Here is an 18,716-nt window from a genome sequence, read left to right as displayed (position 1 = left end):
TGATTTAGTTGAAAAGTAAAATAAATATGCCACTAATGTAAAATTTAATCCTAAATGAAACAAAAGAAAAAGACGACAAGCGTTGCGTAAAGTTTGCTTTTTAGCAATAACACATATCTTGCGACAAAGCTTTCTTTACAAAACTCCAAAAACGTGCGCGTTTGCTGCGTTCAAAGAGAATTTGTAATCTGAAAATCAATAAAGTTGCATTTTTTTTGCTAGATGCACAAAGAAAGCAATGAAAAGGAATTCGCAGATTTTACATTAGTACGTATTCATTGGAGAAAAAATAAACACTGCATTTCGAGCAGCCTAGCCTAAAACAGCCTTAAGGTCGAGTCTTTGTGCTTGCCGACTGCAGTGACGTCTGACACTCCAGTGCAACGAGCAAAAGCGGAAAGACAGCTTGTGCAAACAAAGAGTGACGGCGCAATCAGGAATGTCGCGCCTCTTCAATTAAATTGGCTGCGCGCCGGGCAAACACGGAGGCGACGCGGACGCCCCCTGTTGAAAGGACCAAACATCGCGGTCCGCTCAATGGGCGATGATGGGGAAGAGCACACAACGCGCAACAGAAAGACGCGATCGACCCGCTGCAAATGTGCAGCAGACTTCGAGAAACGCCGATAGAGGGCAGCCGACGAGTGATCACAACAGCTGCCCTGAGATGGCGCCACTGCATCCGGAGAAGCGGTGGTCAGGTTCGCGTCACACCTTTCTACGCTTGCCCAAAGAGGGCGTCTTATATATATAGCTGAATGCGCTGAACTACGGGTACATGAGCACATGAGCTGTTTTTAGCGCGAAGAGTAAAAACATAGGTGCTTTTCCTTGCGCAGACAACGAGCTCAAGCTTTTTCTCGTGTTCTTTAACGCATGGGCACCATATGCGGTACAATGGTGCCTTTACAACTGTATATATTCCTCCTTCCCCTTTTTCCCTTTCGCCCTTTTTGTTTCTTTCATTATGCTGTTATCTATCTAGGCTTTTGTCTGCTTTGTGGTGGTCGTAGTGGTCTCTCCTCGATGAATCTGGTTACACTTTAGTTACCTCACAGTTTTCCTCATTGCCAACGTCAGCTGAGATTGAAGGAGAAAAAAAACTGGACGATGCTTAACCTGCTCTTAAGGTAAAATGCGAGAGGATTAGAAATCCCTCCTGAAGAGCTCCTTCTATTTCATAGATTCATAGATTTCATATATCTCATAGGTGGGTAGGTTTGCACACCGTGGCTGATGGGCCACCTGCTCTGATGCTGTCACGTTAATGCTTACAGTTCTAATGACTTGGAAAAGATCGCTATTTGTAATTGAAATGCTATTTCTATCCGCGTCTGCCTGTGCACGTTCAAGTAGTTTGGTTTCAGCTGCAACGCTGTGAAAGGGTGATCAAATGCATAAGAAGCTATTGCTTTCCACCCCTCAAAACGGATCTGCCATTTCGTGTTTATTCCTAAAGATTTGGCTTTCCTGACGTCACATCTGGCACTCTGAAAGCTACAGCTGATGTCTACAGCGACGGACCCGTCAAGCCGCCTATTGACGGCTTTTTTCCGTCGTCCTCCATCTGTGTACTGTACATGGTGGAAATAAAGTCTTCTTCTTCTTCTTCTTCTTCTTTATTTTATATTTCAAAATTGTGGTTATGAACGCGCTGTACTCTTCCAGTACAACTCCGTCCAAAATTGGAATTTTGTTTTGACGACGTCACGAGCAGCATTCTTTTGCTATGAATGGTAGCGAGAGTTAAAATCAACTTCAAAAACATAAGGTGACGCTGATTTAACATCTCTTTAAAGCACAAACGAGTGAAACAGCATCATTAGAGCAGCCATACGCTGCCCAGAGTGGGCTGATGTAGACATGCTGTGCACTGTTTAGGTGTGCGGTGATGATGTGAGAGTGTGAAAGTAAAAAAAAAGAGACAGTGAATGTCATAACTTACTGAGGCAGGAAATTATGTGTGAAAAATTTGCTCTATTCGATGAATGCTGAAAATTAAGTGTTCTGTTTATGTGAGTACGTGCGTACTCGAAAATAAAACTGGAATGAAGCCCGTCATAAAGGCAGTGAACTAACTCTATATACACAATCTAGCCCTCACCCTTCCCTGATTATGTTCTGAATATTTGTGCACGCATGCAGAAAACATTGGTCATCATTTTGAAAGTGCTTTATTTTCCTTTAAGTGGCTGCAAGGCATATACGCTGATGCCGAGTTCGAGACAGGAGAAGGGAAAGCAGTCTCGAGTGGCGACATTGGAACGACGCCTCAGAAAAGGGTTAGCTGCTGTGTAATTTTGCACCACGCTTACTCCAATGGTTTAACTTCTATTCTCCTATTATTATCACTCTTTTATTTTACTACCGGTTCGGGTAACCTTCCGACTGAGAGCTTGCTAGTTCACGTTTTTCTAAGGTTTAACACACTCTAGTACACTTAAAGTTAAACCTCTGCTTAAAATGTTTCAGTTTCCGTGGCAAGGCGCAAGACATATTAGGTTCGGGATGACAGAACATTAATCAAGGGCGTTACAGCTTTCAACACAAGTTGGCCTGATTGCGCGCGCCAGAGTTGCAATCGCACCTCGAACGTTCCAGTTTTGTTTTCAGAATAACGTGAAATAGAAAGCGACAAGTGCTACCCGTGCCAAGTTTCTGCACTGCTCACTACCACACAACCGGAAGCCGTTTTCCGTATTTCTCGAAGGCGAGCAGGCATTGACAGCCAATTCCAGATGAAATATATCCGCAGGCTGCGGAAACTGCACAATCTGTCAAAGTCGGCGTACTGCGAACATTAATCTGTTTCTCAACTGATTCCGTGAGGCGACCAAGCGGCTTCACGGTGTAGTGTTTTTGTCGCTTCCATTTCGCTATGCTCTGTCTTGAAGCTTCCATCGTAAACAAGGTGGGCCTTGACGGAGGATTCAGGAAAAACGTTTCCGGAGTAAGGGGACTAGGTAAGATAAAGTATTCAGCGCTTCCAACGTCCACAACTGTGGTACGCACCAAGACACAAGTCGGCTATTTATATGCGAGCTGATAAATTCTATGCTTCGAACGTGCCTTTGTTCGGCGCACGCCTGTCAGGTGAAAACGAATTGCCCAAGTTTATGCTTCCTGTGTCTTTTGCAATCACGAGCGAGTTAACAAAAGCTCGCGAACTCGATAGAGAGAGAGCACGAACTTTATTGCGATGCTTAATTAAGCGTGGAGGATATCTTGCGGCAGGATCACCGAAGGCAACTGGTGGTATGTCATCTGGTTCGAGGCTAGACAGGCTCCTTCTCCCAACCTCTATCTCCCAATATGGAATGCCTCGGGACTTTCGCGGCGTAAAAATGTGGCACATTGCGTCTGTTTTCTGAACTGGGAAGCAGATGCAGGCACTGATATACTAACTATTATGAGTGATTTTAACTAGTAATAGAGTTCAGAAGAAAGAAATGCCTAGCATTATAGCGAGAAATAAATAATTGTGATTTAGGTGCTCGAATCGCGGAAACCTTTGAAGATTAAAAAAGTTTTTTTCGTGACGTCACTGAGTTATATTTTTTGAATCTTTCTCGAGGCTTAGTTCATCAAGAAATGTGGCCTGTAGAAAAAAATATAAAAATAAAACAAGGAAGTCTCATGTATCTAAGCGTTGTTAAATGCATTGAGAAAAAAGTGATCTTCATAAAGAGAATACAGCTGACATATATCACTTCTTCTTTGTTTTCCATTTACTGCGAACTTTCAGCGACTTGCGCTATACGTAGGCCGACGCCTTTGTCAGTGTCAAGCCTGCCTAACGTAAGGCTCATTAACTAAGCGCCCTTCATGATATATGAATCACGTAATAGATCATTTTATTCACACCGCGCAGTCACTAGGGTTACCATGTCTGAAACTTTTGGCATTGATTAAGCGCTTCGATAATTCTCCGGAGCATTAACCAGTCACCGCGGCGTTGAGAAATGTAGCCTTGTTACGTTTGGTGGTATATTTTACGACGTTCTGCGGATATAGCTCGAAAAAAAAAATGAAAGGGCTTCACGATGGAGATGTAAATCTGGACGCGAAAGAAAGCGCCTGCGATAACCATTCTTTAAATGGCTCATTCTAGAGGGTCTAGATTCAACCTTTGTATTTTGGGCTGTTGTCTCATATGTTAATAGGTTTTTCATCCCTGAATATGAATAAAGTTCCTATTTGTGTGCTGAGAGGCACAGAAGGTTCAATGATTTCTTGACGCCTTGACCAAACTAGAAGTGATGAGCATAATGCTTATAAGCTTATAACTTATGCTTATAAGCTTATAATGCTTATAACAAGCTTTGGTGTCTTGCTCAGCACAAATTTTATAATCATGCCTGCCTTCAATGAGTTTTTTTTGTAATTGCTTTATAAAACTTCGCTCTCTTCGTCCCTTTATCTCTTTGAATTAAATTAATCGAATGAGCAACTTTGTGCACCATATCATACTTTTCAGTCACCTCCGTTGCCTTGGCGATCGTTTTCTTTCCTAGGGGCAAGCTTGAAATATGATGCTACTACGGTATGCAACACGTGGAGATCTCCAGAATCTTTGGCTTGAAAAGAAAAATTCTTTTGAAATTTCCTGTTTTATAACGAAGACGCTGGTAGGCGTGCTTCTTAATACGTGGGATAGTGGAATATTAAAGAAACAGTGCAAAACAGACTGGGATGAAAGCGGTGTTAAAAAATGATGAAGAAAAATATAAATTGACGAAGGATTGCTCAATTGGTAGCTTTGCTCGGGCGCATGAGTGACATGCAGATACTGATAGAACAATCTAAATTGATGGCTTCACTATTATGACCTGCCCACTAACTGTGAGAGCCATTCTTTGTTTTGTGACGAGGTCGCTGTCGTGCGGGTGTGCGTCAAAAAGTTGTACTTCTTGTGAAAAATGTATTTCATGAAGGCTGAAATTTGCTTGATTCAAAAGGGAGCGTTTGCATACTGGGCTTACGCGGGCAGTTTTAACTGCAGTTCAGTTTAACGGCAGCTTGGGGTTTTCAACTGGTGTTGAAGTGAACAGCAAAATGAACAGCAGTCAGCTGCAGTTATACGCCTTGTTGCACGAAACTTAGCACATCCCCTGGATGACGTGATCATGAAGAGCGGACAGTTAATGAATAAAAATGTGCTGGTATTCTGATATTTCTAACTTTAAGCATTAAGTCTATATTTCACTTCATCGCCCGTGAGTTTCTGCGCTAGTTTTTTGCGCTCGCCCGCTTATGATCAAAATTGATTGACATCATAGGCGCGCTCTTTGGTTCTCAGCGGGCAAGGACATTCGCGACTTCTGTTCCTGCTGTTGCACTGTGTATTATCGGCGGTTACAACTCGTCATTCATTCGAACGATACCTGAAAATTCTTGAGCTTTTTTTTTTGCGCATGTTTCTTAGCGATGACCCGCGTTTGACGCATGATACCTTCGGTTGCTGAATACATGATAGCCAGCTAGGCAATGATGATGTGGTAATTTTTATGGTAATTTTAGCACGCTTTGGTCTTGTATAGGTTTTTTGGGACACAGTGCTGTTCCCTGTAGAGACTAAGTTATTAATACTCCGATCGAGATTAACTGCTACGTCGCTCGAACGCGACGAAAAACGTGTCCCTAGATTTTGTGCAATAATTTTTTGAGCAATGTTTTTGGCAGGTCACGTTTTACACTTCGCGTTTGCTTTCAGCTTTTCGTTTGTCGAGCTCAGATTTTTTTTCCTTCGCCTCCCCTTCCAGTTCGCATTTATCTTCTCTGTCCTCGCACCCACTTCAATACAAGCTGCCATTTCGCTCGTACGTTTCAACTCCGCATATATTTTTCATCTTGCCGTCTAGTGCGAAGTGCCTTCCAGCACGAGCGCTGTTTCAAATAAATCACCCTCGTCTCGCTCCATCTCGTGTATTGACTCTATTTCTTCCTCTCTTTCGCTAAAACCTACCCTCTCCCTTCCCTAGGATCCCTCTTCTTTTATCTTCGCCCTCGATATTTCTTCCATTCCTTCTCCCGCTTTCTTCTCTCCTTTTCTTTCTCTCCTCCTTCTCGAGCTCATTTAGAGTGCCATCGATACTATTCGCGAAGCAAGCGGAAGCAGAAGCAACATCCGCCCCATCAGACAAACTGGCGCCCTTCAACCCGTGCCAGCCATACACGAGAACTGTGTGAGACCTTAACGTCCTTTGTTGCTCGGCTCTTTCTCTCCTCCAAGCTCATCCGGCTGCTCCCCATCTAGCAGAAGGATCTATTTACACGCAGCCGAGGCTACACGGCAGGGACGGATTGGGGAGATGGGGAGAAAAGGGCGGCGGAGAATGGCAGGATACCCGCTCGCTAAAGGGGCTGCCGCGTCCAATCGATGCACAGACGCTGCTCTGCCCCTGAGTGCCCGCCGCGGTGTGTAGGGTCGCACGCCACGTACTCGTCGCCGTCAGGTCCGGCGTCATTAAGGTGTCTCAACGCCTTTCCCGCTTCGCCCATCCTTTCCCCTTTTTCCCTCCTACAACATTCTTCTCGCTCAGCTTGAGGAACAAACACTCTACAAATAGGGCTGTGTCGGTACCGGATTTGCCCTGCTATCTTTTCTCTCTCGGCCAGGTACTGCAAAGTTGCTAGGCCCGCAGTCTGGACTTATTGTGCTCTCCTCGAAGGAGCGCTGCGCCCTTGGAGGATGAGGCGTGCCACAAGGCACGTATACTTCCTGTTCCATTTTTCTTGACGATATAGATGACCTATCTATCTAACAACGCGGCCGTATATGCTGGGTACGTATATATATATGGGTAGAAATTTGTACATTGATAATGACAAGGGCGGCCTCTAGTGTTACCGAGGTGAGCCCTGCCGCATGAAAACAAAATTGGGTCCGCGAAAATCTAGTCTGCAAGCCATAGAACGCATTTCTACCTCAGAGTTTCGGAACAGGTAACCTCGAATGCAACTTTAAGGACGTACTCTACACGGAACCGTGTAGACTACACCCTGACAGGAATATCTGACGTTCTTTGCGCTATATCTACGTAGTATGCGTCCAGAACATGCAAAATAACTGCGCACAATTTTCGTCAAAAGCTTTCGCCGAAGGGATTTGTTGCTGAGACGTGCAGTGGGGCTCTAACCATACCTCTGTAACTCCAATGCTTACGAGTTGAGGGAACCTGCAGAGATATGGACTGCTGGTGACAGCTAGTGTCCTGGGACTTTCGGCCCTTACTTCACCTAACCTGATCACGAAACTGGAGTGTTATATATACATATTTATGCGCGTTCATGCACGGCGCGCAGCGTTGCACCACCATTACCACGCTGCATTGTTCGAAGCGTCGTTCATTATCACACATTTTCGAGCACATGCAAAAGAAATCAACTTTAGATGGTCGGTGCTTCTTTTTTTTTATCCAGTTTCTCCCCACCTCTCTCCCTCTTGACAAAACACTGTCCGTTAGCTCAAATACGTCAGACTTGGGTTTTATTCCCCCCCCCCCCCCCCCCCCTTCAACACACACACGAAACACGTAGTATGTTATCATATTTTAATTGCTGCACATGTCTGTGCAGTTCGCACCTGCAGTCCACAATTTTTTTTTTGTCTGTTGCTGATGCTGCTGCTGTCGTGATAGACGCCGGGCCACCCGAATGACAGGTTAAGTGGATAATAAGCCACTAAATGGCTGTAGGGGTGCTCCTAATTAATTTGTAATGAGAAACTCGCCACCGGTGTGTTTCTCGCGAGAACACTTCTCGCTCACTGCGCGTTTTCTCCTTTTCATGCAAATGAGTATCGAAGCTAGAAGCACTGCGTTCTAGGGGAAGCTGTCAGCTTGAAATAAGGGAGAACTCCTGTCAACGTTTTCTATTCCCCTTCTCCGTTTTATGCGATAAGTTAAACATCGGGACATTTACTCGTCGTCGCTCGACTTGCACTTTGAGCATATTCACTCTTACTTTATTAGAAAATTCTGTAAGAAGCATATGCCATCGCAGCGCTTCCGTCCTTGTGCCTTCGTATGATTAATTGCTTCCATTTTTACATTGGCGACTGGGCTAGCACATTTCGACGTGCTGCTGCTACTGCAGGTGTGATAATAAACGAAATGGGGGGACAGTAAGCGAGAATCGACCCTTAGCAGCCGCACAGTGTACACCTCGGCGCAGGATCCACGTCCCATCGGGAGAAAACTTATCACAATTCCCGCGAGATATCGTTCCGAGCGGCGATGAGTCGCTACGATGCTTTCGCGCGCAATATTTTAACTCTGTGCGTTTAGTTAGGATTGCTTTTGCTTGCTTTTGCTGTATCGCTTGCGCTCTTTCATTACGAAGCAGAGCCTTCTTGTCAACGGGCTGCCGAAAAAAGAATACGACTATGATGACTGGCAAAACTTGGGTACAGCTTCTGTTCCCGAAGGAGTATTCAGGACTGCGCGTTACACATTGGCCGAAAGCGGATGCAGAGGCGCATGCGTTACTGACAGGCAGAGATGAGAGATTCCGGAATGGATGGTGTTTCAGGGAGGTGTTGTTAGAAAGAACGAAAAAAAAAAAAACAACTAAGAAGTTAACACGCATTCTTTCACCTATGGCTTGCTCACTTTCATTCATTTGATCGAAATAGTTGAATTCGACACAACATTCCAACGCACTAGTTTACACAGCGCACCCCCACAGATAACCATTACCATGTTCTGTCCCTTGAAGTGCGCTCAGCTGTTTTCTATAAGTTTGACGCAGCACTAGAAAAGTGTTGTTGGCACAAGCGGAGGAACCTACAAGTAGAAACGAATAAACTTACCTGCGAATCGTCGTTGTGGTATTATTTGAATTTACCATGCGACATTCTTTGGAAACCAACTATCATCCTGGACTAGGTGCAACATAATATGTAAAGAAAAATGGAGGAAACAGCGAAAAAAGGCAAACAGGTAATATACAATTGAGGACAAAATTCTCCAGGACGCGTGACTCATGATGTTAGCTTATAGGTACTAAGAAAAACTGGTAATGGCGCAAGAAATGGGGACACAAAAGGCACACAAAAGACATGACTGACGCCTTGTGTGCCTTCTGTGTCCCCGTTTCTTGAGCCATTACCAGTTTTTCTTTCAACATGAACCAACTCGCCCAAACTAGAGTTTTATAGGTACTAAGTATGCTATTTTTCAGCTGATTTCCCTAACAAACATTATAGAATCCAAGGCCTAGTTTCATCTGCCCAAGTGTGACCTGCCACCATTGGCTGATAACAAATCTCTATGATTTTGAAGTCAACCGCGTGTCCTGGGCACTTTTGTCCCGATAGCACGCGAATCATGTCAGTCGCTGTGTATGTGAACGTCGAAATACGATCAGTGGCTTATATAACTTCTATCTTAATTTTTTTTTTCAAGTTGAAGAAAACACGCTATTCACTGGTGTGACGATTACCTTGTCGGTTACGCTACTAGCTAGGAAATTCATAATGTTGCGCTGTCAAGAATTAACATATCCTGCAGGAGAATTCCAATGCCTTACCGGGAGGCTAATTTATCAAGCATAAGCCGATGAAACAAGGATACGTCAAGGAGCATCCCGCGTATCTATGCCACGCGCTTTCATTAAGGCGCGGAGCCTTTGCAGAGTTGCGGCAGCGCCGAGCTTTCGAAATCAGCGTGTAGGGAGCGCCAACTGGAATTAGGCGCGATACTACGACAAACCCCACCGGGTACACCAAACTTTCACTCGGCCGGAGCTGTGGCTGAGCCCCGCTAATGAAACTCGGCGGCTTTCCTTCGAATTACCTCGCGCCCCAAGTTTCGACAGAGGGCTTGCGGCAGAACCCCTGGCCCGTCGAGGAAATGAAGGTCGACCTAACTGGAAACTATAACACCTCCCGGCTCGCCAATTTCGAAGCAACCCGTGAAGACCTAGTGCAACATTGGTTGCGACCTAGGCTGGAAGTTATGTTTCACGCCTGAACAAGGTAAAGAAACAAATTTTCTTATTTCTACCAATTTCTGCATATTGCTTCGTCGGAAAAAGAAAAAAACTTTGCGCCATATGGAACCAGTAAACGAACTTGCTTTATGCTAATTGTTTTGAATGAACATTTCGGTAGTGTTTATATATTTTTGCGCAGCCGCTATAATATCGCCCCGTCCGTTTTCGCTTATGAAATCAAAAGCAGTTTCTGCCGTCAGTAACAAGCACAGACAAGTTCTTACTTCATCAAAAATAAAAAGAAACGAAATAGAGCTTTTAGCCTGGCCGTCACAAATTTCATTACGGCAACATTGCTATCTTGAAACGCAGTGAGCTGAATCTATTTAAAATGAACTTTTAAAGTTAACTTTTTGGAGTGTTACTTTGGAGTTCCGTGCCATAAAGGCACTCAAAGTACAAATTACCGCGAATAAGTTGTGTGTTTAGAATTTTTTAAAGGTCTTTTTTCCTCCTTTGGTTGTCTCGCTTGGAATGAGCTCTCAAGCTAGGACTGTTAGCAACACTGAATCCTACTTTGCTCTACATGCGCAGAGAATTTGTGCCAGTGAAATGTTGGGAGTGCCTGTGTCTTTCTTCTGCCCCAATTAAACAGTGGTTGATATCCACCTTCTTACCATCCTGACAAAAATCGCCATTGTTACCTTCTTGCAAACCTTCTGTCAGCTCTCTGTCTTTGGAAGGACACACGACAGATAGAAAGAAAGCAGTGCTATTTCAAGTTGTACTATCTTTATTTGTTTCCTGAGCTCAGGTGTGAATACTCGCAGTCGCCAAATGTAAATATTCGGCCTTTCTATGTGTTTAAGCAAGTAGTTGGAAACGATCTGTACAACAGAAAGCTCTGCCCAAAAAGGTCAGCTTTAATCCTACATTTACCCAAAGTGTCCCTACACCTTAGTAACAGCTGGTAAGTAACGCAATATTAGTTGTTCTAGTAACAGTGTTCACTTCTTTCCACATCGGTATTACTTAATTACCGCGCGGCGCCCGCTCACATGCTTGCGTAAATGCGTCATTGTGGCCAACCTTAACACGTTTAATTCGATAGATATGATCTCTCCCCTTTTTTTGAATAATGGAATTGAGTGGGCGAGTTGGTTTTCCATCTTGACAGTGGAAGCGCTCAAAAGGACAAGGACGACAGAAAGGAAAGACATACAAAGCGCTTACTTTCAACTGATTTTATTTCATGCGAAAAACAACTTTATACTCATGGGAATCCCCTGCGCATGCTTACAAGAACATTACCAACGAGTGATAGCTGGCACGTTCTTTCAGACATCCGGCATGCCCGATGTAAGATAGGACATCTCTTTATCCGACAACAAAATTGATGGAGCGCTTACGCAATCATCGCCCGCTCGTGCTATCTCATCCCCTTTTGCTATCCTTTTTTTTTCTTCCTTGAAAGGAATGGAGAGGGAGGCACACGAAATTTATTAGGAAATAATGTTTTCTTACGTGCAAGTCAGGAAGGAGGAGACGCACTCCGTAGCAGAAAGTTTTTTCTTTTTCTTAACAACCTTTGGTCACTATTATTCTTCAGTTCGTAAAACGAGAGGGCTAATGATGAATATCAGCCATCTGTGAATATTTAACATCCAGCAAAATTTACTTAGAGGAACTCTTTTGTGTTTCTCATCGAGTAGAATGCGGATACTGCTGGTCGGAGGTGAGGCAGCGCAGTGGAATTCGGGGGCGGACCGCTACGGCCACTAGGGCACATGTCCAGGTGAGGGCTCAGAAATAAGGCTGCAAGCATGATGTGAACTTAGCCTTGCAAATGTATTTTAGTGGGATGTTCTGAGCGGGTCCTTCCTTGCAGCCATGATAGAGAGATAAAATCTTTTCAAAGAGCGCAATTGAAAACCCTTTATTACATATGCTTCGTCATCATCATCATCATTATCATCATCAGCCTGACTACGCCCACTGCAGGGCAAAGGCCTCTCTCATGTCTCTCCATTAACCCTGTCCTTCGCCAGTTGCTGAAGGCTAGCGTAAATATTGAAAAAAAGTGAAGGCTGTACTTTGTTTTACACTCGTCTAGTTTTTGGCTTGATACAAATCTAAGTGGTCATTGTTAGTGACCTTAGTCAGCCTCGACGCATTGCCAGCTTGCAGGTGCTGGAGAAGAAGCCTGCTTTATTAGGCAGATACGCCAAATTAAATATTAAAAAAAAACTTTTTCTCTTAATTACGCAGCACACTTAGGCAGCAAAACGAGTCCCTGGTTTTCCCATACTTTGTTCTTCACCTCTCGGCGAGCGCGCCGTCCCCCTCGTCCTCAGTCTGAAAGATCCACCGCGCAGCGGTCATATAGGCGGCGAAATTGCTTCGACAGTAGCGGTAGAGACAAGCGGCCCAACATCGAGAGTCGAGGCCAGCGTATCTCGGACACTCCGGATCAGCTCAGCGCGACCAAGAGCTGCAGCGGCGGCCGCCGAGGCACCGTCGGAGACCAAAATAGGCAGGCGTCAATTAAGTCCCTTCTAATGAAACCCGTCCTCATCCTCCTCCTCCAGCTTCGGCCTGCCACTTCCTTTCCCGCTACTGCATGCAGTGGCTCTTTCGTGCCTCAACACGCCTGGGCGAAACATAGTTTCCTGCGTGATTGCAGGGCGGCGGACTGCTTGTGCAGCCACGGTTCCGCGCTTCCCCTCTCCCCCGCGTGGCGGCGCAGCTGCAGCTGCCACGTGGCGTCGCGAGGGAAATGAAGTTCGGCGCGCTGCCGGTGTTTTCGGCGCCGTGGAGGTGTACGCTATATGCTGCTGCAGTGCGGGCCTGAAGTGGAGGCTTTCCGCACGGCCTCGTCGAAGAGAGTGGCGCTTGCGCTTATTGCTTGGATGGGCTACCCGGCTGAGTTGCCGAGAAAGTTATGGCCATGGGCGTGCGATTTTGGGGCAATGTGGCTAGAGAAGGTGCTCTTTTCGATAGAGAGAGAGAGGACGGACGAAGGAAAGAAAGGAAATAAAAAAATGTGGGAAAAAAGAAAGAAAGAAGGGAAGTGGGAAGGAAGGAAGGAAGGAAGGAAGGAAGGGAGGAAGGGAGGAAGAAAACAAGTGAAGAAAAAGAGGAAGGACAGAATGAAGGAAAAAGGGAAGAAGATGAAAACAAAGAAGAAACGAAGAAAAAAGAACTACAAACAAAGGAATAAGAAGTAACAGTAAGAACGAGAGAGAAAGAAAGATTGGAAGAGAGAAAGGATGGAAGGAAGGAAGGAATGAAGAAATGAAGGGAGGGAGGGAGGAAGGAAGGAAGGAAGGGTGGAAGGGTGGAAGGAAGGAAGGGAGGAAGGAAGGAAGGAAGGAATGAGGGAAGGAAGGAAGGAAGGAAGGAAGGAAGGGTGGAAGGGTGGAAGGAAGGAAGGGAGGAAGGAAGGAAGGAAGGAATGAGGGAAGGAAGGAAAAAATGAAGAAAGGAAGGAGGGAAGGAAGGAAGGATGGAAGGAAGGAAGGAAGGAAGGAAGGAAGGAAGGAAGGAAGGAAGTGGAGAAGGGAGGACGAACAAGATAACCGGAACATAATTTCGGTTCGTTACTCTGAAAAGGAAGTGAACGGGAAGAACGGATGTTCTAAGCGCATAAGAGACAGGTTATTGTTAAAACGAAGGACTTCAAATGCGATCGGGTGTGCAGAAAATTGAAACCTATCGGGTAGGCACGACGTTTTCAGGAAAGAAAGCAGTGCCTCGCGTGCCTTCGGAGCTGACGAATGCTTTGTGTTCACCATTCGAGAATTTTCATCTCCTTCAATGGGCACTTAACAAGACAGTCTAGTGCACAGCACCAGCACTAAACAAGGGAACGATAGAGGTTTACTGAAAACACGCAGCCTACTAGTAATGTGTAGCATGCAGTAGCTCGAGTCAAGGTTAGGCGAGGACAGAGGTGCAGCGAGGAAATTTAGACAATTTGGGTGATTGCGGAAAGAAGCGTCCACCACCTTTAACCCCAGACCACAATCTTCCCCCTCCCTTCCACTATTGCCTTTAGTCCTAAGAGCCATCCTTTAAAGCAAACCATACAATCACCCACTGGCGCTAACGTGACTGCCACAGAAGAAAATAAGAGACGAGGCTAGGTTGCACCTGGCTTTGCCATTCTTCTCTTTTTGCTAAATTTGTGCTACAAAACATGCCTCTTCTTTCGAGGTCAGAAATTAATCGTTTTCTGGAATTATGCGCATCAAAACCACGCAGCTATATGATACGCAAAATAGCCGGTCTTTTGTGCGATGTCAGCGCACGTTAAAGAACCACAACCGCCTGAAATTAATTCGGAGCTCCAAACTACGGCGTCCTTCGCAGCCTAGGTGTTGATTCCAGAAATTTAACACTACACACCACCACAATTAAGCAAGTCGCGTTCGGTAACGTACGCACTTTACTAAATATTCGCCATAAGATGATTGCCGCACGCTTTGTAAGGTATAGTGACCCGTACCAGAGAGCAATGGAGAAAGGTCATAGAGAAAGAACGACTGAACCTGCGACTGTAGTTGTTTTGTGCGTGCTTTTATAGGAACACGCAGGCTTTAGAAATATATCTTTATTAAAACTGCCAAAGGGAACACTCGCGCTTGAGAAATATATTCTAATTAACGCTGTCAAACCGCACTTTTGCTCAAGTTGGAAGAGGATACATTGTTAACTTGTTCGCTATAGTGCCTCATACCTCGCGAAGAGTCAACAGGTGCAATCTACACACCTAGATAGAAAGATCAATGTTATCATCCTGCTGTCTCTTAGTTTAGTAGGCTAGATTGTCTACATTTTTACACGTTCCCCGAGCCCTTTCTATTAACTGAGGGAAACGTAATCGCGATACCACAGATAATTTTGGAGGACCGAGACGACTGAGAGTTCCCTAACGTTTGTATCACCGCGCGCCGAGTTCTCCGAATTCGTCGTTGCCAGCCGAAATCTCCGAGTCATCGTCTGTCGCGCCATCTAGCGTCTGGCGGCACACTCTGAGGAGGAGAAACCCAGAGCCCAAAGAAACGCAAGGAACAGAAACACACAAAATCGTCCCGGTAATTTCTCTGACTGCCGTCGCTAAACGCTGTGACGGATCGTAAATACACGGCCTCCGAGACCGGTTCGGCTCATTTCGAGCCCAGAGCGCGAGGGACGCTGCGACAACGGCCTTCGATGACTCCCACTGCTCGTCCAGTCTGCTTCCTCTATTTACGTTTTTGCTCTGGCTTTCTTCTGTCCTCAGGAAACCAATACCCCGGCAAGCAAGCGCTCACTGTTTGCTCAGCGTCAGTAGCGCACAGATCCGCGCACGTCGTCAGCCAATATTGCTGATTGCCCAAAGGCTCGACAACAACTTCGTCTTCTGGAAGCTCTTCGCTTAACGTTATCGACCTTGGCGAGTGGTGTTTCGGCAGACGACAGGATTGAAATCGGAACCACGTGGTTTTGTCGGCAAAGGGAAAATAAAGGAGACACAAAAGAAACTGAGCCCGGGACAATGAGCAAAACGGAACCAGAAAGCCAGTGTGGCAGCTTGATAGAGACAATCACGATGTGCGGCCCGGCTGGCAATAAATGGGACGTCGACGTGTGTTTCTTGCCCAGGGTCGCAAGGAAAACACGCTGAGTTCGAAAGATATTACTGGCGCAGTATTGACACAATGACTAGCATGCTAACGTTTATTTGTTCAGGCTACGAACTGATCGCTTAAGCTACACTCTATCTTTCTATTTAGAGGAAAACCACCGCGCCACGTGTCTTCGAGTTGGCGTGCCGAAAGCCGATATAGTCTACTGATGAGCTTTCTTTGAGAGAAAGTTGGTTTCAAGAGTCGAGTGCTCGTTGAAGAACAAACGAGAACGGACATCAGAAGCACGGCGGGAAGGAAAGAATGAATGAGAAGGAAGGAAAAAGAAAGAATAGCCGTAATGGAGGACCTTCTCGGCGGATGTTGCTCATGCAAATAAAAGGTCCGAAAGTATCTCGTTTTTTTTTTTTAGGACCCTGCGCAGCTCGACGCTGAAGTCTGTCCCAGTGGCGCTTTTCAGAGCGTCTTCCATGCAAGTGACGGCTGCTGGTGTGAGTGAAAGAGGGAAAAGCTGGATGGGGCAATGCCTGCATTCTCTACGTATCTTATCGCTCGAGATTTCAGCGGCCGTGCTGCATGGCGCCATCTGCTGATGTCCATACTAAAGAAATGGCGTGTTCTTATCGAAATGCGCGATGGAGTGCTCTAGTATGAGTACAGAGACTCCGGTATGCGTATGTGCATACAGATAAGCATCGTCTGATGCTGGTGATGTGATTTACGTAATGTGCACGTGCAAGAGTACATGTATTACCCGTTTAACATCATACTACATTCGTGTGTCCTAACCTATGTTTGTGTGGACATCCACATCATATAGGACACTCTTGGAACTCATGTGCTTATGACATCTCGCCGCCAATCTACATTCAATCTTTCTTTCCTTCGTGCTCCTTTTCCCATAGTGTGTGGAATGGCAGACCAAAGATACATTCGTCCGGCTGACCCCTACGCATTTCTTATCGTTACTAATGCCGTATCTCTCTATAATATGAGTCGCTTGTCAGCGGCACCCCAAATTCTTTTTATGGCGAGAGCCTTTTATTGGAGCTCCCCCGAGCGATCTTGCAACTGAAGCCCGTAGTAGTTGTCGTTTCGTATAAATGGGCAAGCAACGCCAAGCCAAGCCAGAAGAAGAGTCAAGCCAAGTCAATAGAGACAGAGAGCAGACTTGGATTCGTTTGGCAAGGGTGGGCTTGGCTTAGCCAGACGATCAAGCGGACCGGCGTCAAGCCAAGGCAAGCCAAGCCAACAACCAACCTAGCCCAGAGGGAGACCAGAAGAATAGAAAGACGAAGCAGGAGCAAGGAGTGACGATGAAAGAAGAGAGAGAAGAAAGAAAGAAAGAAAGAGAAAAAAGAGGAAGTTAAGCCAGTCCGAGAGAGAAAAGAACAGAAAGAAGAAGAGAAAGACGAAGAGAAGAGAAATCAGAAGAAGAAAGGATAAGCGAAGAGAGAGAAGTAAAGAAGGTGAGAAGAAAGATGAATAATAGAAAGAAAAAGAGAGAGAAGACAAGTGGTACGAGAAAATAAAGGAACATTAAGGATCTCGCCGAATGACTTAACCAAGTTGTAGCCTAGTTTAAACAACCCTTTTTTTTTCCCCACTAGGCCCATATCAGTAGACAGTGCACCGATCTCAGACTGGCGCGCTTGGCTGACTGGTTGAGACAAGTTTAACGAACCTGCCTTAAAATTCAGTGAAACGGACGACCAAAGAGCGATAGCGCCGGAGTAGTGAAAAATGCAGCACGCCATGTGATTGGGCTCTTAGATAGTAGACCTTTTCTCCTCTGTCAGAATGCCTCGGCTGCTGACCTGCCTGTTTCTTGCTTCAGCGACATTGCTACAGACATGATTGTGCGTAGAAACTTGCGCTATTTCTTGTGTTTAACGAAAAGAGCTGAAGCGCTTCGAAAACCGGTGATCGCTCGATAAACATGGTTATAGACTTCCGCAAAAAAAAAAAAAGGTGTTGTATAAAAGCATTAAAGGAGCAATGACCCAAGATTAGAGAATTAGTAAGATGAGAAGAAAGAGGGCACGAAAGAAGCATGCCTTCTTTAACGCTTTTATCGTTGAGTTACTCTATGTGTAGTTTTAGGCTTTAAAGAACTTCAGTTTAGAAATATCTTTAATTATAGGTTTGGGGCAGAAGAAAATGTAAAATACTTCAGTTTCTTGCTCGCCTTGCTCTCTCTTTCTTTTCTCCACAATCTTTATCTGGTCTGAGTGCTCCTGAGTAAGCAACGATCTTGCTCAATAACTGCACCTTCACGTCTCTGTTTTAGACGTTGGCGCGGGCAGCATTCGCTTCCGGAACGTTTTACAACACCGGACTGCTACGCATTACGCGAGCAGCTTTGACTTGTAGCTTCCGTGTGGCAGCATAATCTCAGCTACACTTGTCTTGTTTCATAATCTCAGCTACAGTTGTCTAAATTTAAGTGGCAGTTTTCAGGTAGTGGGATCCCATGCCGGCAATCCAGTATAGTATAGCAGCGGATAGCATAATCAGCGGATAGCAACGGATAGAAATTCAATCTTGTTATTCGTAAGTGCCTGCCCTCCCCCCCCATCCCCCCCCCCCCCCCCCCTTCCCGCTTTCTGTCTGCTCAGCCATTTCTGGCGACCTCGTCGCCATCTTAAAGTGACGAAAATCAGGCTTGTGCGGAAGCCTTTATTTTGAGCAGTGCAAGTCAGAGACCGCGCACAAAATTGCACGCGCTACGCATCTCAAACCCGCTGGAATGCCGCCACGAAGCCAGATTATAAAATCAACAACAAACTTCACCCGCTAGTCTTGAAAAGTTTTTCATCATCCTACCACGGCGAGCGCGAAACTCAATTTCAAGACACAACCAGTTTATCCTGGGGATCGATTCTCGGGGCTCAAACCCAAAAGGCAAGAGAGAAGATACGCTGCTTGGAGGCAAAAGTGACACAGAGAGGGAAAAAAGATAGGTAGCGGCAAAAACTCGTGAAATCAATACACGCGGCCGCGCCGAGTCATAACCAAGACGCCTCAAGAGTCGCCGGGAGAACAAGGGGGAAGAGGAGAGAAAGGGGAGGAACAAACTGCAACATCCATCCCTGCTTGGGTCGCAATTTCTCTTCGCTTCGCAACGACCGAAACAGCAATCTTCGTTGC

General features: G+C 45.6%; 1 protein-coding gene across 1 annotated transcript in view; it reads right to left on the bottom strand.

Annotated features, from left to right (window-relative positions):
* LOC149358918 (suppressor of lurcher protein 1-like) overlaps positions 1-18,716 on the bottom strand; it is a 351,348-nt gene that overhangs the window by 200,019 nt on the left and 132,613 nt on the right. The window lies entirely within an intron of this gene.

Source organism: Amblyomma mixtum, chromosome 2 (assembly GCF_055824585.1).
Source record: "Amblyomma mixtum isolate Tamu chromosome 2, ASM5582458v1, whole genome shotgun sequence".
Lineage (NCBI taxonomy): Eukaryota > Metazoa > Arthropoda > Arachnida > Ixodida > Ixodidae > Amblyomma > Amblyomma mixtum.
The sequence above is the reverse complement of the archived record's forward strand: the minus strand, read 5'-3'. Positions and strand labels throughout refer to the sequence as shown.